Raw genomic sequence first — 27,546 nt, forward strand, 5'->3', positions numbered from 1 at the left:
CAGGTAGCTTGGTTTACAATTGATGACTTGTTGGATATAATCGGGTATCTGGAGTTGTCTCTAAGTTTCATGCTCTAGCACAGAAGTTGAAGGCAGTCTACTGCGCCAGATCTAGGCCTGCCCGTCAGGGTTTTCTGGAATCAGAAACGAGAAAGTCTCGCTTCGACTTCCCAATTAAATTCTTTGATATTCTGGCCTGTATGACTTATTCCTGATGCCGTAATTGTTACAGGATGGTTTGGTTGGCCTGTAGGGTTCCTGTATCCATACAATGTACTTCCAATGTCTTTAAGTAGTTCCAAAGATCAACTTGATCCTAAAAGAATGTTGACAGGCCTGATGTGGTTGTGATAACCATTCTTGCAGGAGGCAGAAGCCTGTGTCGTAGGCTTCTTCGACAGAGCTCTGTGAGTATTGAGGGGAATGACTTCCTTTTGGTCATGGTTTGTATGGAGAAGTCTTGCAAGATATATATTTGGTGTCCTTCGTAACGCAATTCTTATGCTTTCTTGTTCACTATCTCCAAAATCTGGATCACATGCATATACCGCAGTAGGCATGCGATCAGCTGCCTGGGCTTTGACTCCTACCTCTTCACAACTCTGGCCATCTGGTGCACCCTTTGAATCTGCAGTTGGCCATCAAAATCCTGTTTTAGAGCTCTGGGTATCAATTTTTTTAACCACGCACCTGGATCTGAACCCTCAACTTTTTCAGGAAGCCGACAAATTCTAATATTATTTCTTCTGTGTCTGTCGTCCAACTGTGTAAAATCAGCTTCTGCATCACACAGTCATCCTTGGAGGTGTTTCATGCCTTCAATTCCGTCTCCTAGGGAGGATATTCTTTCCTCAACATGTTCCATTCGCCCAGTAAAGTGACTCATTTCCTTTCGGAAGGATTTCATTTTTATCATATACGTCCTGCATTCTTCTATCAATCAAGGACATTGTTTTCTGAATTGCAGTGACCTCTCCCATGATCAGATTAAAATCACATCGAGGAGAATCAGCAATCTGGTTGGGACAGGTCATGTATGGTATAGGTGCTGGGTCTGGTTTCTGTCCCCCCATTGAATTTGAAAGCTTTCTTTGAGGCCATAGTATATGAGTAGTTTTCCAGAGGCACTCTGAGTAATTACAACAGGGGTTGAAACTGTGCTGTTAGATATGGGGTGGACTTCCCTTAAACATTAAACAGAAGTATAATGAAAATATGTGAGGCATCGCACATTACAAGGTATTGTTTGTCGTTACTTGTCTAGTCTAACTCAGACTTGAGCCAGATCTTCTTAAATTCCGAAAGCTTCTCAAGACATTCCTTTTCTGTTCTTCCTTCCCTCTCACCCTCCCCTGCAAATGTCCCTTCTGCCTATTGACTGGCTGCCTGGTTCCTTCAGAGTCTTACAGGGCACCTGGCCACCATAATCCAGTCTACCCCTGCACTCGGTCTCCCCTGACCTACACCTCAACCTACACTTGCCCTTCTGGGCCCCTAACCCCGCACTAGCATAGCTGGGTCTGCACCCTTGTAGGCCTTCCAGCCTGTTACCTCACATTTAGCTCATGGACCTTCCTTCCCCTGCACTCTCTGCTTTCCCCTGGCTCGGTCCACCTGGCCTCCCACCAAACTCACCTTTTCTCATGGGCCCTTCCACTCTGACTGGCACTCCCCCTGCCTCCCCTGTACTTCTCTCTACTGCACTTGCACGATCCAAATGTCACAAGGCCTAATAGGATCGTTTTTGTTTTGTCCTCCCTTTTCATCCACCCTCCTGTCTTGTTGTTCCTCAAAACACATTGGCCCTCATTACGACCCTGGCGGAATTCGCGGTGCAAAATGCACCGCGGAGCATGGCGGAAAGCCGCCGATAGCGCCATGGGGGTTGGCGGATTTACCACCCCATGCCGACCTTGGCGGAGCGGTAAATCCCCAATCCCCATTTTACCCTTCCCCATTCCCATTCTTGCCCCATAGGGTATAATGGGAGTGGGGAAGGAGTTAATTACGCCGCCGTAAAGTACGGCGGCGTAATTAACAACGAGGTCCCTTAGCGCCATGGTTTTCTCCGCCCGGTAAAACCAGGCGGAGAAAACCTCCATGGCGCTAAGGGAACTCGTAGTACGGCGGACGGGTCCGCCGCGATTACCGCTGGCGGTATCCCACTCCGCCAGGGTCGTAATGAGGGCCATTGTGTATAGGTGCATTATAAATACCCTATAAATAAAATAAATAAATAAGTAATGCAAAGGAATGATTCCCTTCCAAGATGGCCAACAGCCTTTGATCAGGGGCACACAATCGATGAGGAACTATAACGTGTATGCCAGCTCCTTACTATATGTTGAGGCCTTCAATGAGGACATTCTTTCCTCTACGTGTTCCATTCGCTCTGTAAAGTGACTCATTTCCTTTTGGAAGGACTCATTTCGTCATATACATCCTGCATTCTTCTATCAATCAAGGACATTGTTTTCTGAATTGCAGTGAGCTCTCTTATGATCAGATTAAAATCACATTGAGGTGATTCAGCAATCTCATTGGGAGAGGCCATTTATGGCATAGGTACTGGGTCAGGTTTCTTCCCCTCATTGCATTTTAAAGCTTTCTTTGAGGCCATCGTATATGAGTAGTTTTCCAGAGGCACTCCGAGTAATTACACCTGGGGTTTAAGCTGTGCTGTTTAATTCCAGCACTAATGCATTCCTATGGGGAAAATTACATCTCCCGATTTCTCTTACACAATCTACCTGAAAGGTGCGTCGGAATGTTGGCATGTATGCTTAGATATGGGGTGGACTTCCCTTAAATATTAAACAGAAGTATAATGTTAACATGTGAGGCGTTGCATATTACAAGATATTGGCCCTCATTACGACCCTGGCAGAAAGTAACTGACCGACCGCCATAGCGTAAATAGCGTTTCCGCCATTGCACGATGGAGTAAAGTGCGGCTAATTCTGACCCATCGGGCACGAGCATTACGCCATGGCGGAAGTGCAAAGTCCGCGATGGCGGAAATGTCCCCAAAACGCCCCTCACCGCCATCGTACGGCGCCCTAGGTGCAATTCCGCCACCCATCATAGCGGTTACCGTAATGAGCGGTAATCGCAAAATACGGTGACCGTAAATATGCGGAAACGGAAGTAAAAACATGGGGCCGGAACGGGAAACAGCACGCCGTACACCTACAAAATCAGAATCCCAACACAACCATTACAAATCCGACCCTGAGACACATCCCAACCCGTTAGCCACCCTAGTTAAAACAATCAAAATGGGAAAAGTTGCTAAAAAAGCGTGCGACCGCAAGCGGCAGGTCCACTTCTCACATGAGGAACTCACCGTGCTCACAAAGACCCTCCAGGAGAATGCTGCCGTCGTCTTCTCGACGCAAATGACCAGGACGGCACTTGCGAACGAGAAGGCCATATGGGCCCTGGTGGCACAGCGGGTAAGTGCGGTGGGGAGCGCACCCCGCAACCCACAGCAATGCAGAAAGCGATGGGACGACTTGCGGATACGCGTACGGAGCATACTATCAGCCAACCGTAACATTGCCACAGCTACCGGGGGAGGATCAGAATCACCCATCAAGTTGACCCCCTGGGAAGAAATCTGTGCCTCCACCATTGGAATGGAGAGTATAGAGGGAGTCGGAGGGATGGAGAAAGGAGTGCAGACATCCGAAGAATCAGGTAGGTGGGCCAAATAAAACAATGCTAAATCCACAATGTCCAATCATGTGAAGTACCATGTGTCCACATAGTGCAACAGAAACACATGTCCAGGAGAACGTCCACATACATTGGCCTGATAGCGCACTTAAAAAGTCACATTAAAAACATAAATAATTAAAAATCCTAAAAACACCCTCTACACGTGCAGCATGCACACCCTAACTGCAGGCTGCAAAACAACTGCATCCTCAATCCACACAAAAATGAAACCACCTCCAAGGCCCTGACCCAAATCACCCTCAGGTACCACCCCAATGCATGTGATACATTGCCATTCCAATTTCCACAGACCCATAAATAACGCTCGCCCTCCTTTACTCCACCACAGGGTCCGATTCAAACGACGAGCTCCAGGACACCCCTACCAGCACACCTGCAAAGAGGGCCAAGACCAACGGCCAAAGACCCTCCACCTCAGCTGCACGGATCAAGACACGGCAGCAGCACAAATCAAGTGGCAGCACACAGGAGGGGACTTCAACAGGCACCCCAGCAGCCAGCATGCCCACAACAGCAGCACCACAGGTCCCCCCAATGGATGCCACAGAAGGCACTGCTTCTGGTGGCAGCAGCACCATAGGTGACACTGCAATAATGGCAGCATGCTCCGACACAGAAAACGGTGCTGTCGATGTAGGACCCATCCATGACCTGTCTCAATCCCCCTGTTTGTTTCATCCCGTACACCATGAGGATACCATGCAGGGGCACCCACAAGACGACGACTGGCCATCCCCCACAAGCCCTGTGGCAAGGCAACATGAGGTGATCAGCCCCTCTGTGACACCACCGCAAATGGCCATGGCCCAGCAGAGGCAACAGTCCCTCGACCAGGTGATCGTGCAAAAGCAGCAACTGGCCACGCTCCTCAAGGAGCATGCTGATGAATGTGGGGGTTCTAAGGCAGTCATAGAAACATCTACTGAGACACTTAGGGCACAAATGGAGAGAAGTACAGAGACACTAAGGATACAAATGGAGAGAAGCACCGAGAGCCTGAGGGGGGAACTGCATGCGACGTCCAAAGACGTATGTGGTGAACTTGCCGCTGTGCGCCGTGTGCTCACTGAGCTCTCACAAACCCTTAGGGACATGCATGGACGTGAGCAGGCAGAGACATCATCCGTTGCAAGTTCCGTCCAGGGCAGCCCCCAACGTAGATCTGGGAGGAACCTGCGCTCCACAGGCAGGGGTGCCCCTGATACCCGGAGAGGGGGCTTGCAATAGCGTCTGCCCACTGACAATGAGCATCTTTGGACACTGGTGTTCGGGGGGGAGGTAGGAGGGTGGAGTGGGGGTGTTGGGCTTTCTTGGGTGGCGGGTCGATGGGGTGTGTAATATAATTTCACATATGCTATAAACATTACATAATCATCCAATGAGATGTGTGGACATTGATCTTTGTGTACGAGGCCTTTATTGGCGTACAGTCCACATTGTGCATGTTCCAGACACACACAGTGCCACAAGTCCCGTGTCCATGTATCAGCCACCAGGCGTGAGTGCTAGAAGCATGAATCTATGATATTCTGACGAATTTCACGGGCCTCCTGTGCCTCGCGGACACCTTGAGGTGCTGCCACATCCCCACCCTCATCATGACCATCTTCAGGTGCTTGCAGTTCTGCGTCAGGGGGCATGGGCACATTTCTACGTACGCACATGTTGTGTAGCATGACACATGCCATGACCATCTTTGCAACCTTCTCATGGCGGTACAGGAGTGCCCTGCCAGACCTGCTGAGGCAGCGGAAACGAGCCTTCAGTAGGCCGAATGCCTGTTCTATGACTACACGGGTACGTGAGTGGGCATGGTTGTAGTCCTCCTCATGCTGGTTCTGTGGGTTCCGGAGTGGTGTAAGGAGCCATCTCTTCAGTGGATACCCGGCATCATCTGTATGTGGACAATAAAGGATGTTTGTGGAATGACATTGCTACGTACGCATCCCCCCCCCTTCCTGCCAGGTCATTGCCGCATCACATACCCCACATTATCATGCATGAAATGAGACTCACCGAGTAGCCAGGATCTGTTCCCTGCATGTCGCTCCATGTAGCGTGGTATTGTAGAGTTCCTCAAGACCATAGAATCATGGGTTGATCCAGGAAATCGGGCACAACAATGTGTAAAGATCCTGTTGGAGTCACACCCCATCTGTACATTAAGAGAATGATATTGTTTCCGGTTGCGGTACTGGGCCTCCATGGCATGTGGGACAACCAATTCCACATGGGTGCAGTCGATGGCACCAATGCAACCCGGTATGCCGGCCAGTGCATGGAATCCCACTTTTGTGTTTGTAATCTCCTGCTCCGAGCGTGGTAAAGAGATGTAGTCGTCTGCGTGCTTCAGGAGGGCATCGAGCACTTGCGATAGTGTCCGTGAGAACAGTGGCTGTGAAATGCCATGCAACTGTCCGACTGTGTGCTGGTAGGTGCCTGTGGCCAGGAAGTGGAGTACAGACACCACCTTCAGTAGTGGTGGGATGGCGGTTGGGCTATCTATCATGCTGACAAGGTCAGCGTGTGTCATGTTCACAATGGCGGTTATGGTGTCCCGGTCCAAACGGTAGAGGGTGTGGATCTGCTCAGCAGTGAGGTTGAACGGATGAGCTCGGAGGCGTGGGATTGCGGGCTGCCTGCGTGGTGGTAGTGGCTGTGCTGGTGGCCCTTGCTGGCCCTGCCTTGCCCTCCTCCTCCTCCTGCGTCTCCTCTGTGCGGCCGGTTGTTGTAGTAGTTGGTGTTCGTCTTCTTCTTGAAGTTGTAGTACTTGCAGTGCTATCAGGTCCCCCAGGGCCATCATCGCTAGTCCTGCCGGTAGCATTTTGGAGTGGGTGTGGTTGTGGGAGGGGGTTGGGTGTGCAATTTATGTGTTTTCAGGCTGTATAGCCTCCACCTGTGGTGATTCATTCCACCTGTGCCAGCTGCAATCCCCTTTGGGCGAGCACGTCCCGCACACAACGCTGCAATGTGACGCATGGCATCTTGCTATTACAATCATGTATTTAATCCCGATGGCAGTGAAATATTGGTTTATATGTTCATTCTGCTATGGTCCCATTGTTTCACATACTATCTTTGCAGTCGCGAACAAACTTGTGAAGGGTCAGTGGAATGTAGTACTCGATTAACGGTGGACCCTCATGCAGCACTGTAACGAGGTTCACCGACGGGCGGGGCGTCCCATTTGTGAGTGAAGCCAGTTGCCATTTTCACACACTGCCGCACTACATGGATGAATTTGTGATTTCAAGCGGTCACAGATGCCTTTTCGACGTGATGTTGCAAATGAGGAATTCGAAGGACAGCGCTTTCGGTTTTCAGCTAGCGGCGAGGAGACGCCCACAGGTCTGACTGCAAATATAACGTTCTATTGTTTAATGTCCTTGGGACAGGGGCCATGGCGAGAATGCAATGATTGATATGAATAGTATGGGATGCGCAATAGCGTAGTGGACGATAAGGCAGGACGTTCCCAAATACATGTTACTTCACAACACTAGAATTCCGGGCTGGAGCACAGTGGATTTTGCAGACTGCATTAAGCACAGACTCAATGGAAATTTCAAATGTGATGTGAGTAAATGATCAGGCGTTTTTATACCGGGATGAGGGAATGATGTATGGATGCATGGACAGATGATTTAATTGAGAGTTTGCCATGTACATGGCTTTTTGGAATCTATCCCCTTCCCCTGCGCTATGTGATGCAGAGCTGCCATAGTGGGACCATCGTCTATCTGCCCTTGTTGAACCCTCCCTGTCTCGACGCGCCTTCAAACACTTGTGTCTATGCACGTTACTAATCCCATCTAATGGATTCTGTCTTAACAGACGCATGCACACAAACACTCGTTTGTAATAGTGTTTTCACCTCGATTTATATAGTTATGATTCGCAAGTGATTTTTGGGTGGAAATAATCCTTTTGAGTGGGCTAGCATGCATATGGCTGTAGATTTAGTGTGATCATTGAAGTGAGTAATACAAATGAAGTTCTGATGCCCATACTATTCTTTTTCATTTCATTTGGGTGACAGGTATCTCCTCCCCTTTTGCCGCTGCCATCTGTATGCCACTCCTGCAGATGGCTTTTACTCCCGACACCTGCTGCTTCGAGTTAATCAGTGGAGCACCATTACGATCTTATGGGACGATCGCCAATGGGCCACATGCCCTTACGCAGTACTAGTGGCTAGGAGCTACATATCAACCTTTCAGCTGGACTAGTGCCTACCTAATGGGACGGCCCTGCGGTTCTAGGCGCTTCCATGTTGCCTTTTTGAACGTGAATGTAGCCCCTGTGTACCATGAAGGAACAGGGCGTCACACAAGAAGAAGCTGGTCATTTATTGCGGATGCAGCCCACAGTGATGGAAAATATTTTGGAGTTTATGACCTAATAGCAGTATGGGCTTGGTGAATTTGATGTGCATTAAAATTTGATTCTGATATTAACCGTGTAGCGTTATTCTTTGCAAGTAATGTAGCATATTCCTATTTGTGGAGCGATGTATTGTGAGAAGATCTGCATTGGGTTCCGGCTTCTGAGTATAGTTGCGTGGTACTGTACTGGCCGCGTTTGCCTACGAAGCCCAGTAAGGTCAGGGATGGGGGCTGCCATTATGACTGTTTTAATGATGTCATGCTCAGGGGCGGGGGATTAGCTTTTGTGTAACAGATGCCGGTCAGCCAGGTGGATTGGTGGAATGATGTGATTATCAGAAAATGGCTGGTCACAGGTGCCTGTGTTTGCGTGCGTTTCTTGGAGGGAGACTGAGGTCATGTCCATTGGAATAGCTTCTGTATTGGTGCCATCTGTGCCCTGCAGCTCCCATTGGCCCCTCTTGAGATGAGCCTGGCTGCTCAGTCACTCTGCCAACTTGTGTGGTACATGCTTATGCTGATGGTTGGTTTGTTTACTGGCAAGGGTACAGGGCTGGTGCAGTCTCCCTCAGGATACTGCTTTGAATGTTGCCTTACACTGGTGTCAAGCGATGGGGGCCTGTTGTTGTTTTGTCTCATGTTTCAGTTCATATTGCTGTACTTGAACCTTCACATGCCTGTGCTGCATCAGTACGGCAATGGTGCCATGCCAAATATGGATGGCCACTCACAAGGCACTTGGAGCCCCTACATTCATTTGTTCGTTGGCATGCATGGGTGACTTGTACATTTCACTGGTTGCATTGTGTAACTTCATTGCACCTACGAGGAGTTGTGCTATGTGGGCAGGGAGTGGTGTACAGGCACTCAGTAGGGCCATTTACGGTTGGTTCACGATGCCGTAATTCTCACCATGGCGGAATGGTACTTTCCGCCATGCTTGATGGCGTTAAGTAAATGTCCGCTAGGGTCAGAATTCGCGTACCGTTGCGCCATGGTGGTAATTACGGTTTTGCATGACGCGCGTGCGCGTACTTGGTGCAGTTAGCGTTGGCGTTCACTACGGTGTCGCTGATGGCATCGTACTTTACGGTGACGGGTCATAATCGCACCGAGCGGTATTCGATGGCGGTATTACATTTCCGCCATCGTTTTTCGATTTCCGCCAGGGTCGTAATGAGGGCCATTGTTTGTTACAGCTTTATTTCGCTATATTTTACCATAAAAGCCAACATATTAAAAATAGACACATTAAAACAGTGTCATTACAGGACATCAAGTCATGGGAACACATCATGCAAAAGATAAAATCGGGGGCGATCATAGGGTTATTCAAAGATAAGTTCATAACTAGGCATCAATTATCTTGCCCCCACCAATAGATATTGCACAACAATTCTTCTTCTTCTTGTTGGGATGACTCCAGAAACCCTAAACCAGCGATTTCCATATATTAGGATGATGTTCGCCAAAATAAGCACCAATCATCCATCCACCTCCACTAGATCTCATCCCACTTCCCCGTCTCCCGCACAAACTGTAGCAGGAACCTACACTGAACATCCACCACCCCTCTTTTCCAACTGAACAGATCAGATAACCCCTGTACAACCACCACAATGCCACTCATCCTGACTCTGAGCGATTCCCACTGCATATCAAACCTCACACAGTCCAACATATTATGAGGCACCATCTATGGGCATCCGCAAGCCTCAAACGCCGCCAATGCAACTTTACCCATCAAACACTTCCATCCCGCCAACTCCGCATGGCCCACCCTAAGGCGATTCAAAATAGTGTCCCCCCTTTGTGTCAACTCCACCCCCCCTCGAACACCCAAACCCGCACTTCCCTGCACACTGCATACAACTGCCGTCCCTTTGAACTCATTTCCAATTGATCCTGCCACATATCCTTAATTTTTCCACGCACCATCACCTATACCTCAGCCACACTCAATGGGACTTTCACATCCACCTCCCCCCGCAACATGGCCCCACAACAATTGGATTTTCAAGGTGCAAAAGTGTGTAAAGTTCATGATAGTCCAACAAAAACGACGTAATAGCAGCGTTCCCCATGCCCCCTCACACTAGGCAACAAGTTAATTATCAAGCAGCAATTAGGTTTTATGGTGGTTCAACAAGTACAGGATAATAACCACATTTCCCAAACCCCTTCAGGTAGATAGTAAACAGCAATGAGAGATGATAAAGTAACAATGTGTCCAACAATACCGCTTAATTCCACAAATACAACATAATAGCAGCATTTTCCATATCCCTCCGTTTTAAGCAACAGATAATGATTAAACAGCAGTAAAAGTAGCAAAGTGGTTGTTGACTGCTAGGCCGAGTAATACAGCCTCAGCGACAGTAGTGACAGAGGATTGGACCAAAAGGGTTGTTGATGATCCTTTTCTTAGGTCTGCGTTGATAGGGAAAAAAGAAGGACATGGACCACATCCTCCCTAGGGCCCAAGCAGAGAGGGCAGACTGGGCTACAGTTGATATTCCACCTGGATTTCACAGCAGCTACTGGGCAATATGCCCACGTGTGCCTTAATAAAGAGAGTTCACATTGACTTAGGAGACATTAGGTCCAGGTATCCTTCATTGCCCTGGTTCTGCTTCATAACCCAATATCTACAAAATTGGGATGAAGTCGGAATTTTCCTTCCTATCTCTGTGTCACTTTCAATTATAAGAGCGCACTGCACACTACCCTTTGAGCTAGTATCATTAGCAGTCGGATTAGTCCAAAGGCCTGGGAGACCAAGAGTTATTAATACTTTTTTTCCAGGATAATAGCCAAGGCAAGCTCATTGCCCCTTCCAGCGCCATGATATCCTCTAAAATATCTACACAATATTATATGTCCTTACTTGTCTAGCTGTAACTCTCTGCAGATCAGACACTTTTCCCAGCAGAGTGTGGGGCAGGTCGCTTTCCTCTGCAGGTGCCTACCTCTGGAATGGCCTCCCTGCCCCTCTAAGACTTGAAGCTTCTCAAGACTTTCATTTTCTCATCTTCCTTCCCTCTCCCACTGCCCTGCTAATGTCCCTTCTGCCTCTCGACTGGCCCAATAAATAAATTAAATAAATAAATACATAATACCTTGGACTGACTCTCTTCCAAAATGTCTGACAGCTTTTGATCAGGGTCACACAATCGAAGATGGACTAGAAAGTGCATCCCAGCTTCTTACTATATGTTGAGGGCTTACCTCCTCACCACAGTGTTCGCTCCTTGTGCCTGCCTTGGCTCTCCAACCACTGCAGAGCTTCTTGGCCTCCTGTCCCCACTTACTCTGCTTTCATGGTTGCAAGCAGGGATCTCGTTGCCAACACCGCGCGTTGCTCTAGCTGCTCCCCTCCTCTTTCTTTTGTGGGGCTATGCACTCACCCACATCTGCTGCTCACCTGAAGCAGCTTTTTGGGAGGATGTCCTCAGACATGTTGAGGATATATGGATCAGCACTAAAGGGGATATGCTCGAAGCTACCTACGCCGGCTACCCAGCTCCTCTGGCATCTGCTCATGTACAAATAGGGGGAAAAGGATTGCTGGGGCCATACCACTTCAACACAATCGGGAATTGGGACACAGGGCCTATTAGTCGAGCAGCCATTTTGAGGGGATGCCGGCCATGCCCCCCGTGAAATACCTTATTAGTTAACTGCACTAAATTAGTGTGTGCCCAAAGCAACACCTGATTCATTAAGTATTAAAGGTCAACAAAGCTATCAATGCTGACAAACCACTGCCCAAATATGACATCTAACATCACTTCTTCATTTACATGACTTTCTCAAAATATGCAACATTAAGGTTCCTGCATTCCCTCATTTTAGATTTCAGATGTTCTGCTGTTGCTCATTTTATCGCTCACATCATTGTGCTCCCTGATCAGTATGTAGTTGTCCTTGGGGGACCTGTAGTTTTGCTGTTCCCATAGGCCAGGACCTGTACATCATCAAATGCAAATGACTGAAAAGGAAATAACAGCAACGTGCCAGCTACTTTCATGGTACTCCCTACTTACTCTGCATGGTAATTGATAAGTACAGACCTCACAGTGTCAGGTGTGAGTAGTTCATCCGGCAGTGTCTGTTTTCTTTTAATTCTTGTACTCATCTTTATGCCACTTTATGTGCAGAACTTTAGGTGCCAGTATAGCAACAACAAAGTATCTTGGGATGGACTGCTTACACATTGGACAGCTTGCGTTGCCTGTAATATGTGCAGATCGTAGTTTAGAGCATCAATGCAATGATGGGGTGTGCTGCCCTTGGGTTACTCAGGTCCTCTAGCTACGCCCCAAATCAGGCGCAGGTGGTGCACACTTTACTATTCGCTTCTCTCCATAATTGTTCCTTTTGCTTTCCCACTTTTGAATGCATAATTGCAAGTAATCCAATGCATGGAAAGGTGACAAGCTTGATGTTATTCATGCAGATGTGGGGTAACTTGTGATGAAGATATACACTCTGCTATGTGCTGTACTATCAAACATGGCCACCATCTTCTTCAGTGTTTGAAAGGGGCACCCATCTTGCTTGGATTAGTTAAATGGACAATCCCAGTGGTGCTGCTAAAAAGTCATCTTTTATTTTTAATTTGTTAAACTAGCACACACGTTAATATTGTGTTTACCCTTTCGTCACCAATTAGACGATTTACTACAGTGGGCTGTGGTGAAGATTTGGCATACGGTCTATCACAGTGTCTGCTGAGCATTAATGCTTTCCATGTAGATTTGGAAGCTGTCACATAACGAGGGGGAACAGGAAATTAACTTGCTGTCACGTGCCATGAAATGTTTTCTGCCAGGCCATAAATGACAATAGGACTGTAAATTATTGCCTGGAGAACTATAGTGTTATCAAGTGACCTGCATGAAGCTTTGATGAACGGCTGCCATGAGAGCCCTGAAGCAGACACGGGGGTGCACATGGAGCGATCATGGGGTGGAGAACGCCATGAACAATGCCCACCCTGCCCCCGCCTCACCTCCCTCACTCCGACACTTGTGATCCTACAACCCTGGAGATCATTCCAATGTAAGGCTGCGTGTTTAAAATGATGACACATACAAAGTGTATTTTTTATTTGAAATTGTTGCTCCCTGAAATAAAGTGTTTAAGTTAGGTTTGAGAGGGCCCCGCTTTGTTGTTATTGTTCATTATTACGTAATGCTTTGCTCTGAGTATTATTTGGTCCTGTTGCCAGATGATGCTCGACTTGCACAGTAGAATAAGAAGCAAATTAAGGGAAACATGTTTTGGGCATGGGAACCCAAACGGCTGGAAGGAGCCGTGTGAATTTTCACTCAAAGTTCATAATCTTTCCTCATGTATATTCTTGTATTTTTCTTTCTTTTCATTCCCAAAAAGAAATGGGCACATTTATTGTCCAAAAAAAGAGTTCATATATATGTAATGTATTTGAAAATATTTATTTAACAGAAAAAAGGCCTATAGAGTCAGTGTCCAATGCATTTCTGTCCTAATGACCATATTCAGGGACAATTTCAGGCTGTTTCCTTTATCATGCATAATAGTCATGTTTGCAATATTTGTGCAGTGGCAGTCAATCATACTGAGGTCAGGCAGTTAGGCTGTCATGGAGTCCATATTGTGAGCCAACACTTTGTGTTGTGTTTAAATAAGTTAAATGACGGTTCTGCTCGCAGAGGCGCAGGGATAGTGTTACATAATTTAGAGGCTTGTACAGGGAAGCTAGTACCACCCGAGTTATGAAGTTTAAATTTCGGTATGGACATGGTGTTAGCTTGTGCTGATCTCAGTGGTCTTGAGGAGGTGTGAGGTGTAAGTTGGTTGATGAGGTAGGCTGGTGCAAGGTTGGCCCTGGCTTTGTGTGTAAGGGCCAAAGTTTTAAGAGATATTCTGTGCTTGACCGGGAGCCAGCGTAGTTTGCGTCTGGTCTCAGAAATGTGCACCCTTTTGGGGATGTTGAGGGCAGCCCTGATAGCATTATTTTGAATTACTTGCAGTTTGTTGATGTTTTTGTGGCTGGTGCCTAAATACAGGGCGTTACAATAGTCTATCTTGGATAGGACTAGTGCTCTGGCAAGAGTAATGCAATTAGGTGAGGAGATGAACGGCCTACATGCAGTGATCAGCTCACAGGTCTAAGCGGCTGATGATGCTACTGCATTAGTTTGTTTTGAAAAGGATAAGGTGGCATTGATGTAGATACCAAGGGTTTTGGTGTTATTTGACACAGGGATAATGTTGCCATCTATGTTGAAGGATTTGAATGCGGGATTAAGATTTTTGAATTTGGCGTGAGTGCCAAGGATGATCAACTCAGTTTTTTCGTCATTGAGACAAAGTCCATGATGTGCCATCCATGCTTGGATTACTGAATAGATTTCATTAAGGGTTTTGCTGTCTGATTCATAGTTGCCCGAGATAGGAATGAGTATCTGGGTGTCATCCGTGTAATTGGGATACGTGACACCCAGATAGTCAAGGATATCAAAGAGGGGCTTTGTGAATACATTATAAAATGTTGGAGACACGCAAGAGCCTTGCGGGACTCCACAGGGTACTGGTGAGGGTTCAGCAGAATCAGTGGGAGAGAAGACCCTCATGGGTCTAATCCAGGCCGTGGCTGCGTCTGAAAAGTGTGCCGCAGTTTTCAAGTGGTGACAAAGTGTTTGGTGGTTGACCAGGTCAAATGCTGCTGATAGGTCAAGCAATAATAGGAGTGCAAGTTTGCCATTGTCTTTCAGGATTTGGATCTGGGTAGTGAGATCTATTAATGCAGTTTCTGTGCCGTGTCTCAGTCTAAAACCTGATTGTCTAAGTCCTAGAAGGTTGTTTGATTCTAAGTAAGCCTGAATTTGTAAATAGGCTGCTCTGTCCAATATTTTTAATAAGAAAGGTACAGTTGTTATTGGCCTGTAGTTAGCCGGGTTGACTGGATCGAGAGTAGGTTTTTTAAGAAGTGGGATGACCCACGCATCTTTTAGGTTATCAGGTACTACTCCAGTTTTAAAGGAGGCATTGATAAGGTTGGTTATGAATGGTGCCAAGTCATGCGCAGCAGCTTTGATGATCGGGGCAGGGCAGGCATCACCTTGGCAATTTGAAGGTTTACGTTTCTTAATGATGTTTTCTACTTCCCAGTTTGAGAGGGGAGAGAAACTAAAAGGTTTACAGGTTGACTTAAAGGTAGGTGATTTGTTAGGTAATTGTTTGTAGTCAGGGTCAGCTAGTAGTAGGGATTTTTTTGCATTGATTTTAGATTGTAGGCGAGCTATTTTATCTAGTAGAGCTGTCTGAATATTACTACACCATAGTGCGTCTGTAATACATTTGTCTATGGGGCAATAGGGGATTCTAGTTCTTTCAGAATCTTAAAGAGTTCCTTTGTGTTGGATTCCGCTTGTGTAATCCTTTTGTTATAGGTGTCTTTTTTAGCAAGAAAGATGGCTTCTTTGTAGCTAGAGGAGGCTAGGGTTAGCTCTGTTTTATTGGATGCTGTGGGATGTTTTTTCCAGTGTGCTTCTGCAGTTCTCTTAGTTTTGCATAATTCTCTTAACTGCGGCGTGAACCAGGTGTTAAGGTGACGCTGAGTTTTTGGGTTTCCTCAATTTTAGTGGGGCAATGGTGTTCAGTGCTTGGAGTATAGCCTGGTTGTAGGTATCCACTAAGACTGTGGGGTCAGCATCAGCGTTGATATTATTCAGGATGGACAGCAGTATGGGTAAGAGTTTGTCAGGTGTAATATCTTTCTTATTTCTCGTGCTGGTGGCTGCGGCGATAATAGGTGCCAGGTGAGGTGTATTGGCTTTGATAGAAAAGGTTAATTTGTGATGATCCGACCAAATACATGGGTAATTGGATAGAAGGTCAATAGAACAATTGAAGTGAGTGAGCCAGTCCAGGGTTCTGCCTTTGACATGAGTGGGCTTGTGAATAATGTGCGTGTGACCCAAGTCAGATAAGGTGTTGGCTAGGTCATGGGCGTTAGTGTCGTTAGGGTCGGTAAAACCAAGATTAAAGTCCCCAAGTAAGATGGTTTGCGAGTTGGGATTGGTATCTGTGGTTATGAGTGATGCAATATCCTCAATGAAAGAGGAGATGGGTCCTGGTGGACGGTAAATGAGGTGCATAGTTGCCGTGTGGTTAGGTGATAAGGGTAGCTTGATAGACAAGGATTCAGCAGAAGGGATTTGATAGTCCTGGATGACTTTAATATCGAATGTATTTCTGAATATGAAGGCAAGTCCTCCTCCCTTCGTTTGAGAGGTATTTCTGTCGCATCTGATAATAGCATAATTCTTAGGTATAGCAAGGGCCAGCGATGGACCGGAAGCAGCATTAAGCCAGGTTTCCGTGACTGCAAGGAGATCGAGCTTTTTGTGAGATATAAAGTCAGCGATGTCGAGAGCATGGGCAGGAAGAGACCTGGCATTCACCAAGGCTGCTTTGATAAGTTTGTCTTTTTGGGGAGATTTTTCTGGTGGTGTAGGCAGGTCATGTGAATGGGTATGGGCTAACTTGTCTGAGTCAGTGGTTAGTTTATTTAGTTTAGTTTTATAAGGTCACGTACCTCCCAGGCAACTTGCAATATTGCTTTTATGTGTAGTAAGGGGGTATTTTTTCCTTATAAAACATAGCCACAAACTGTCTTTCCCTTTTATCTCTTGCTTCATATAACATAGGAGATCTTCCATTTACTGATCCACATATTCAATATAGAATCTGTGTGGATTTGAGAGGGCAAAAATGCAGCTCCTTATGTGTTCGCAAAAAATATTTCAAGCAATGCAATAAAACTTATTTTAAAAACATTCCCTTTTTTCTTTAAAATAAGTGATAACATGCACATTCTGGCTCCCATGAGTTAAACTTAAGCAGTGCATACATTAAACCTTCTACTATAAACAGTTCCTTACTGACTGCAATGTGTTACAGAAAACTATTCTGCAAGCAAAGAATTTGTAAAGCTTTTCACGGCTTTAAGTGCTGCAGTGACAGCTGAACTTCGCTCTGCTGGCTCAAACAGGAGGCATTGTGATGACACAACTGAAGCATAATTACTCACTGCAAAGCAGTTGGGAAGTCATTTTCCTATTGCAGGTCAGATTGTGATGTCACAACTTGCCTGTAGAAAAGTGTTTCCAGGCATTTAAACATATATTGCAGGCTGCCAAATATTATATATACATATTTCCAACAACGGCATCAATGATGTTTGTTTGGCCTCTCATGAAGTAAAGGTTTTAGAGCAGGGGGTCTGCAACCCACATCTGTTCAGGTGTATTGTACTACGGCACCCGTAACACCTCATAATTGACTATGCTGGGTATGCCTGATTGGAGTTGTAATCCAAAACATCTGGAGAGCCAAAGGTTCCAGACCACTTGACTTATCAAAGCCCTATAACACCTTCTTAAAATAACCCTACTAAAACGATTGGTTTCTGTGGTACAGATGTCAATTTCAGCAAGTTTGTTTCCTTCCTCTTCTGTCGCGGATAGTAAGTTTGAACAGCATTTATATGGAGTTCTCCAAAAATAAAACGGTTTGGCCCGGGGGTCTCTATTAGTATCCTGATTTTGTTCACTGTTTATGGCAAGCCCTATTATGATCTGCTTTCCAACATGGATGTCGATTATCACGGCTATGCAGCACAATTATCTTTATGGTGCTACTGACCACGACAATAACCTCCTCTTGAAAACTTCTTCAAATCAAAACTTGGATGCAGATAAATTGGCTCAGCTTAAACATCTCAAAACCCGAATTAGCTGAAGTGCTCCACTCACACCCACTCACCATCCTATGTCAACGGGATTTGCTTCCGAATTCCATTCTATCCAAGGGAAAAATGCATCAGGTCAATATGTACTTACATCTTGACTCCTCTCCTTAAATGAACTGGATTGTCAAAAGTGCCTCATAGAATATTTGTCTATTTGGACAAATACGCCCATTTTTAAATGTAGATCATTTGAAGCATTAACTCGTGCAAAACGACACTGCAAGGATAACTTTGGCGCTCCTTTTGGAGCTCCTATAATGCCAGTCGTAGATCATTGTCACCAGCTTCCAGTGTCATCTAGAATAAAGTTCAAAGTGGTCACCTTATTCCATAAATGCATCTATGGTGAGGCAATGTAGCACCTAGCAAACAGACTCCAAGTCTATGTTCCGCACAGAGTTTTATCCCCGGCAAATTCCCAGCAATTTATAACCAGGAGAATTAATCTGTCCTCCTCTTGGGGAAGGAGCTTCCCTGTGCATGGCACCAGAATCTGAAACCCACTTATTGAAACTCTCAGTGCTCAATCCAACTTGGGGATTTTTAGGAAAGGTCTAAATATATATCTCGTCCTCATTAATTGTGATTACTAATCTCAGTAACTGATACTTTCAAACTCCCTCTTGATGATCTAACAGCACTCTAATACCCTTGGGTTTTCAGCACTAAAGATACATGACATAACATAACATTAGGATATTGTTGAGATTACTGACGTTCTCAATAAAGCATCCCACCTCCGCCTTCTATTGCCTCCTCCACACACCCAAATACTGGAAATTCAAGAAAAAAAATATTTCTAGTTAGTAGACTGACAGGCACTTCAGGAGGTACCTATCCCAGTGCCTGTTCTCAGGACCTCTCACTGATATTTGATTGATCTGAGGATCAGTCGCCAATCCAAATGGATTGGCAGGTGGAATGGCTTTTGTCCACTGCAGAAAGACTGCACACCAACCCCTCCTGCTAGTCTAGTAAAGCACACAAAGACCAAAGTAATTTCACTGACTATTCGTCCAGCAGAGATGTAAGCACTGTTTACCTTGAAGGCCATCCCAGTCACACTAGAGGCAGTGATACATATTTAAGCAGGATACTTGTGGATGGTGCTTGCTGAAATGCAGAGACATGTAGAAGAATTGAGCTGAAAAGGACCACACTAGCTTGGACCTAAAATGCATGCTTGTCAATGCCCACTCGTTAGCTAGGCTTAGTACACAATTGCAGGATTTCATACTTGGACATAGCCTACATTGTTTTTGTCATCACCAAATCCTGGATGACTCTATCATTGGGCACTACCATTGCTACATATAACCATGTATCATTTATAGTCATACACCTTTGTAAAGACATGGCACCTGGGGATGGAATGCCTTCATTAAAAGTGCATATTATAGTTAGGGTGTTATCCATATCAATCACTGAAGAAGCTGAATGTCTCACTCTACATCTCAACTTAAAAACACATAGGGCCTCATTGCAAGTTTGGCAGTATGGAAAAAAAAAGTGTCAGTAATGGCATTATCGCCACTTTTCCTCCATTGCCAAAGTCTGCCTTTGGTGGCAACGTGGAAGAACAACTTCCAGCACTTTGCCAGAGTATTTTCCTTCACACTATTGCCAAAAAGGGGAGGATTTACCATGGGTGAAATTACCACACCCCCTATAAATGCTCCATATAACCAATGGAGTCCTCTGCACTCCATCAATGGGGAATGACACCATCAAGCTTTCACACAAAATCTGGTGGTTTTATGACGATTTCCAGCGTTGGTAAGGGCATTTCAGTTTTCCCCAAATTTGTAATGAGGCCCTTATTTTTTTTATCGCCTTTAAATACAGTTGCCAAAAGGAGATGAAAGCTGTGGAACTGTTATCCCCAAACTTCAAAATCCCCTCCAAGCTTGGTGATGGGAGAGCGGGTACCATACACATGGATACCACATACTCTAGCTTGGAATGGTTGTATTTGCTCATAGAGCAACACATTTGTCATTTGTCATTATGGGTAGAACCTCTGTTCAGAATTCAATGGGAGAAAGGAAATGTGAGAGGAGGGTTCTATAAGAGAGGAGAAGTGAGAGCTGAAGAATGGGAGCCTGAACCAAGATGGTAAGGTCAATACAGGAAGTATGAATGAACCAAATACATTTAGAGAAAAGGCACTTAACCACTCAGTTCATTCACTTCAACTGTTCACGAGGATGGATGTGAGAAAGGAGTTGGAGGAGAAAGAGCACTATAGAAAGATACTCCTCAAATGTGATTTGAAAGGTTTATGGTCAATTAAAGATGAATTCAATGTAATCAAAGGCAATATCCTCAGAGGAGACCACACATATCCCATATGGCTGTGAGGCAGCAAATACCTTGCTCAGGGATAACCAAAACTAATCAGTGGCTTAGGGCTGATGTTTGGTGTCTAGGATGTGACTTAAATGTTGAGAGGAAAGTGAGGAACTGCATGTTATGTGACACAAGTGAGAAAGTGCTGTGTATGCTGGAAATGGCAATGACTAAAATGAGAACTCTGCAAATTCCATGGCAAATAGTTGCCATGGATATTTCGGGTCCAATGTGCAGTGAGGGGCTATAGATCTTTGTCATAGTTCTCATAGATATAATGTCAAGATGGGTGGAAGTGAAAATTATGAAGACCATTACTACAGGAATGATAATATGATTTTTAGAAGAAACTTTTCAGAGGGAATGTGAGCCCAACATAATACTTACAGGCAATGGGGAACAATTTAGGTCAGCAAAATAAAAGAGGTGATGGCTGGAAAGTTTAGAAAGAATTTTAACATATGGCATTGCTCTGAGCAACCCTTCAGACCATAATTCTTTGCCTGCCAAGCCATAACAAAAGGGAAAGATCATATGCATATCAGGCCTGGTCCCACCCCAGAACCCACCCCAAAAGGGGCAGTCCAGCTGGAACTGCTTGGTCAAAACCCTTCTGCACGAGACCACAAGACTCCCCAATTAAGTATCAGCCTTTTTTGGGCCTCATCCAATTAAGGTGAACAGAAATGAATCACTTCCTTGCAAAGAATGGCATTGAGCAACATGTTAGTTCTATATATCATCCACAGACAAAGGGAATTGTGAAGAGATTTAACAAGATAATAGAAGGCATATGTTGTGTTATGTTGATTTAAATATACCACGTACCACTACCATTTGCATGGTCTCCAGGCAGTCACGTGACTCTGCAAGAAGGTGGGTTGGATTGGTTAGTTGGTAAAGATAGATAGGATAGAGGATCTGTTCTTGTGTTGGTGCTTGCAGAACCTGAAGAAACTGGTTTCTGTGTGTGCCAGCTTTCTGTGTACGCTTTGATTGTGTGCACTGGGTTTTTGTGTCCGGAGGGGCAACTACCAGTGTCTGGGTTGCATGTTACTTGTTAATTGTGAGAGTTTAATGGGTGTGTGGCTTGTGTGTTTTGTTTATATTAAGGCTAGCTGGGAGGGTGTGTGTGGTGCATGGTAGATATGTGAGAGAGGAGCGAGGAATAGGGTTGGTTAGTATTTAGTAGTGTGTGGTTATTTTTATACAAGGTTGGCATGGGCATATGTCCAGGGAAAGCTGTTTTGGAGAAGGTTGGGGCACACAGGTCTTTTACCAAACTCTATCATAGGAATGCAGCCTTTCGAGATAAGTACGGGAGGAAACCCAGTACAAAGATGTATCCTCCATAGATGCATCAAGCTAATATGACCCGGATGGACTTGGATACCATGAAAGAGAGGACTATGACCTGACAGGATGAAAAAAAACATGTGCTGTTACATGAAGAAAGGCTTAAGGATAGGACTCCAAGGGTTGGTGAATGAGTAAGAGTAAAACAACTGTATTATTTGCAAGAAGGACCAATGAACTGCTCTAGGTGTTGACGTTTTTACAAGTGTACCACAATGCTGTCCGCACTGGGGATGGTAGGGTGTGGAATCTGAACGGAGCAGCGTGTCTTAAGAAAAAAGAGGCCAGTGAGGTAGTACCTAAGGGGTTAGTTGTTCAAAACAAATTGAATTGATGACAGCAGTGGAGGAGGCAAACAGTATAGTACTGGGGGATATGAGAGTTCATGTAAACAGGAGAAAATCTAGTAGTCCCCATCAGATTCCATAGATATGTGATTATGTAGACCATGACTCAAAACCGTCAAGTCGAGGGAGAGTAGGGAAAACTGTGAAAAGAGATGCTAAAACCTGACAGGGAGACTTGCCAGACATGCAATGCATCCTGCACACTTAGAACATGTTACTGTTGATGGTTGAAAGGGAGTTGTGTGGTATGCCATCATGGGTAGACCCCTGGGCAGAAATGAATGGGAGAAGGGAATGTGAAATGAGGGTTCAATAAAAGAGGAGGATCAGACGAAGGAGAACGGGAGCGTGACTCATGCCGGTGTCATTATTACAGGAAATATGAATGAACCAATTCTTTTCAGAGAAAAGACACTTACTGACTCACAATCGTTCACTACAACATGTGTGTGTGTATAGCCAAGCCAGCCTCGCAACACAAAATGCTATACCACAGTTGACCTCGATTGCATAAATGATTTCCAAAGTGCTTTGGTTGTCTTGGGAGGATAGCTCAGGGGCAATGTGCTCACCTTGGAAGCAAAACGACACGGAGCAACACAGGTTTGATCCCAGGGTCCGCGCTTAGAAACCTCTGGGTATTAAGCATGTTCTAAACAACCTATCAAAGCAAAATATGTGAGTAGGCGCTCAGAAGTGAAACACAGAAGAATATGTGTCTGCTACAGATGTTCACTTTGGTTTATCTTGATATAGGGGGATCCCAGTCACTGGCACTGCTGGTTCCGCAAGGGCTAAGCCTGCATAGGTATTCCCACTGGTGGGTAAAAGTGGTACAAATTGTCTCCGTCCTTTCTTGCAAATCCCACAGGCCCACACTGATTTCTACCAGCTGGGGATTCAGATATTAGTCAGGTTTTTCTTATGTGAAAAGGAGGCAACAGAGCACTGTATATAGGGGAGCACACTGGGAGTGCAGAGGTAAAAAAGATTGCGGGCAGCACGGGTAGGGGCAGCAGGCAGCAGGGGCTCCCAATGGGAAGGATAGAAGTAGGGTTGAGTGGAGTGATCAGTGATTGGTGAAATGTTATTGGGGAGTAGGATCTTCAGGACCTTCAGGATGTGTAGGAGGTAGGGGGTTCAGTAGGATCTGCATTGGCAACTCCCATAAGAGACTGGGCGCGTAACGCACGATGAGTAGCTGTCAAGCAAGTGTTCTCAGGTTCGAATCCTTACAATGCCATCATGTACATGCCAGCATGCACTCCAGCATTGGTCGGTAATACGATTATCATTGGAGCAAAGGGGCAGCAGCAGAGATCCTGGCCTCCATTAAATCTTATTTAGCACTTACTCGTTCGCCTCTATGAGAGCCTCAACACTCCACCCCCAGGCAGCATGGATGGAGCTCCGCTTCTCCAGCAGGGCGCAAGCTCCTCTTCCCTCGCTTCTGCAGGAGCCGCTGAACTCTGCAGCTCCGAGCTCCTGCGTATCTCCTGTATTCAGACATTCCTCTTCTCTCGTGATCTTTTCATTGGGTCATTTCACAGATAACCAATTATTACTCGGTGCAATCCATACAATTTCATATCAAAATGTTAATACGACTTCAGCATTGTCGAGTGCAAACGCGGAGTGTAATATTGACAGTACAATTTAATTCAAGCCGAACAGCCGACTGCCAAGAAAGAAAATTAATTACGGTGCTCAGATGCTGCCGAGGCTTGGAGTAATGGCTCACAAAATATAGAAATCAGACTGTCAAAATGGGGGGAAAGTAAAGATATGAGGGAGGAATACGCGGGAAAGGCACAGCGAAGCTGTCATTTATTAGGCACTCGTGGAGGGAATGGTTTGTTATTGAGAAGACATCTCTGCCTCGGGGGCGTTCAGGCGCATACATTAGTGAGTGTTTGCCAGTAAGAAAACCCTCTCTCTCTCTAGTGATGTGTAGAATAATCCACACCAAGCTCTAGTATTAGTGAAGGTCTGCCGGTAAGAAAATCCCCCTGCCTAGTAATGAGCAGGCACACTGCACCAAGCTTCAGCACCGAACTCTAGCAGTGATAATAAGAGAATATCCTTAACGTGGTGCAGACACACACACACCGCACAGACGTCTAGCCGTAATAAAGCTCTGTCAGGTAGAGAATATCCCTGCCTACTGATGTGCACTGGCATCAGTGGGAGTCTGCCAGTAAGAGTATCTCACTGCAGCCTTGGTGTGATGGTAAGAGAATCTGCATAACACGGTGCAGACTCACTGCGCAGTAGTGAATCTCTGTCAGTAAGTGAATCCCCCTGACTAGTGATGTGCAAACACACTCCACCAACCTCTAGCATTAGTGGTGGTCTGCCAGTAAAAGCCTCTCACGGTATCATTGCTCAGTACCTGCTGAAATGCCCTTCTCCAAAACTACTGCAGATATTGCATTGATGTTCAGCAAAAAGAAACTCTGCAACATCTGTAAGTAGACTGTCTGTCATTAATGTTGGTAAGAGAAAGATATTTTCAGAATATTACACCTTTCACACTTGTACTTCGAGTGACTACAAATGGCAAATTATGTTTTCGACCTCAAGAGAAAAAGTGCAGATCGCTATTGTCCAATATTTAAGAATGGTTTTGCCTGTTGTGGCCACCTCAAATTAATATTTTTTTTGTATGGGGTCCTATTGGATTGTGAGAGGTGTTTCCTCATTTTGCCTTTTACCTTTATTTTTTTGATATTCAGTTTAAATCACCTGGAAGGTATATGAAATGTAAAGTACTTTGTTTTTAACCGATGTTTTTTCCTAAATGTGTATCTTTTGTACCCTTGGTATTTTATTCGTATTTTTTTGTATTCTTATGTATCTTTGTAAATATTTGAAAAGTTGTGTATCAACTAAATTAATTAAAAATAAAAATAAAAAAGCCTCTCACTGCATCTGAGGTGTGCCATTAAGAGAATCACCATAACATGGTGCAGACACACTGTGTCCGTGGTGGGCCAGTAAGAAAATCTGCATGATATGGTGCAGACACCCTGCTGCACAGAACTCTAGCAGTAGTGAAGCTCTGTCAGTAAGTGAAACTCTGCCTATTGATGTGCAAACACACTGCACCAAGCTTTAGAATTAGTGATGGACTTTCAGTAAGATAATCTTACTGGGCCTCATTACGAGGTTGGAGGTAGCCATGGCGCTATTAGCTCCATGGCTGCCTCCAAACTCGTTCCGACTCCACCCTGGTGAATGGAGCAATTACCGGTACATTCCAAGGTTGGCGGAACCGGTAATGCCCCATTCACCGGGGCAATTCCCCATTCCCATTTGTGCCCCCATAGGGCTCAATTGGAATGGGGAAGGAGCTAATAACGGTACCGCAAATTGCGGTACCGTTATTAGCTCCAGAGTCCCTTTGCGGGTCCCGTCCTTAACGCCTGGAAAAACCAGGCATTAATGGAGGACCCGCAAAGGGAACTCGTAGTAGGGCGCTAAGGGATTACCGGCATCGGTGCCCTTACCAGTGCCGGTAATCCCTTACCGCCCACCTCGTAATGAGGCCCACTGTGTCCGATGTGTGTCAGCAAGAGAATTATTATTATTATTATTATTATTATTATTATTATTATTATTATTATTATTATTATTATTATTATTATTATCATTATATTGTTTATTGAGTGTGGACCTAGCTTTGAGAAGTAACAGAGTGCTTTACGGAGATATACACTAATAAAGATACATCACAGAGTGCTTTTCACTGGTAACAACAGAACAGATATACAGCAGGGAGTAGGATACAGTGGGGGGCAGAGGAGGGGTACAGATGTACCGGGTGGCGGGGTGGAGAGGGGCAGGCGGAGTCCAGCGAGTAAGGTGGTGCGATTTGTGACATGATGGCCTAGTTGTTGAGGAGGAGCGCCTACTTGAAGAGGTGGGTCTTGAGTTATTTTCTGAATTGTGAGAGCGTAGGGGCGAGTCTAATACCGACGGGGAGGCGGTTCCATAGTGTTGGGGCGTAGGCAGTGGGGGCTTGTTTTCTGGTCCTATCCTTTTTGCAGCAGTTTATTTAAAGCTTGCACATGTCCTGTCTTCTGGTGGTGTGCTGTCTGGCGGGGATGAAGAGTTTCTCTGTGAGGTAGCTCGGTGACTTGAGGGCGACTGCGTTATGAATGATGTAGCAAGACCTGAACGTGATTTGTGCATGCAGTGGGTGCCAGTGAAGGTCGATGTGGGCCGGGATGATGTGGTCATATCTACGTAAACCCTTGATGAGGCATGCGGCCGCATGTAGGACATTTCTTAGGGGCACCGGGAGGATGACATGAGGCCTTCAAGGAGTGCATTGCCCCAATCCAGGTGGGATAGGACCAGTGCTTGAAAGGTGGATATAAAGCTGTCCGGACGGAGGAAGGACTGGATATTTTGCAGGCGGGAGAGGTGATACCAACCTGTCTGAGTTTTCTTAGCTATGTGTGCCTTGAAGGAGAGTTGTTTGTCGATGTGGAACCCGAGGAGGTGAGCTCGGGTGTGAAGCCCTCAGAGTTCATGGTTGATAGCCAGGTCTGTATGCCTGGGTGTTCAGTGTTGTTGGTGAGGAGTAGGAATTCGGTCTTGGAGGGGTTGAGCTTCAAGTATGTACTGAACTTCCAAAACTGGATGAGGCAGGTTTTTTAAAATATGGGTGTCCTTGATGGAGTCGATCTTGAGTTATAGCTGTGGGTCATCAGCGTATTGGTGAATGTGGATGTTGTGTGTGCTTAGGAGGGCTCCAAGCGGCTCCATGTATAGATTGAAGATCACTGGGGAGAGGATGGAACCCTGTGGGACTCCACAGGTGACGGGTAGCATTGGTGATCTATAGGAGTCCATCTGTAAAAACTGCTTGCGGTTGGTGAGGCAGGACTTGAACCAATGTATGTCAAGGAGGCTGATCCCCATGCGCCGATGTAGGGTGTCTGTAAGCGCCTGGTGGTCTACTGTGTCAAAAGTGGCCGAGCAGTCGAGTAGAACCAGGAAGCAGGGTTTGCTGTCATCAAGGATGTTGAGGATGTCATCGACCACCTGTATGGTTGCAGTCTCCATGCAGCATCTGGTTCTGAATCCAGATAGTAGGTTTCGAGGGAATTGTTGGTGTCTATGTGTTGCTGCAGTTGCACAGATACCGTTTTCTCAATTATCTTATCTAGGATGATTGGTTACTGAGTGATAGTAACCTAGGTTGCGTTATCCAGAGTAGGTTTATTTACTAGAGGGAGGATTTATCCTGTCTTTAGGGTTGATGGGAAGGTGACTTGAGTTAGGGAGCTGTTGATGATCTCCAGGTAGGGAAGGAGAGCTTCTGCGGGAGGGTCTTGAGTATAGATGTTGGGAGGATGTTATCTGTATACGATGTGGCTTTGAGGGTGGCCAGGGATTATACCATGTCTTCTTTAGAGAGTGTCTTTAATGTTGTCCAGGGTGTGACGATTTCACAAGGAGGGATGTGAGGTTGGTCTGTGGATGTGCTGGCAAATTTTGCTGATTGGGTTGATGAAGAAAATGTTGATGGCGGGGGATTTTTCGATGGAGTATGGTA

This window comes from Ambystoma mexicanum, chromosome 10, assembly GCF_040938575.1.
Source record: "Ambystoma mexicanum isolate Mex_15411 chromosome 10, UKY_AmexF1_1, whole genome shotgun sequence".
In the NCBI taxonomy this organism is placed as follows: Eukaryota; Metazoa; Chordata; class Amphibia; order Caudata; family Ambystomatidae; genus Ambystoma; species Ambystoma mexicanum.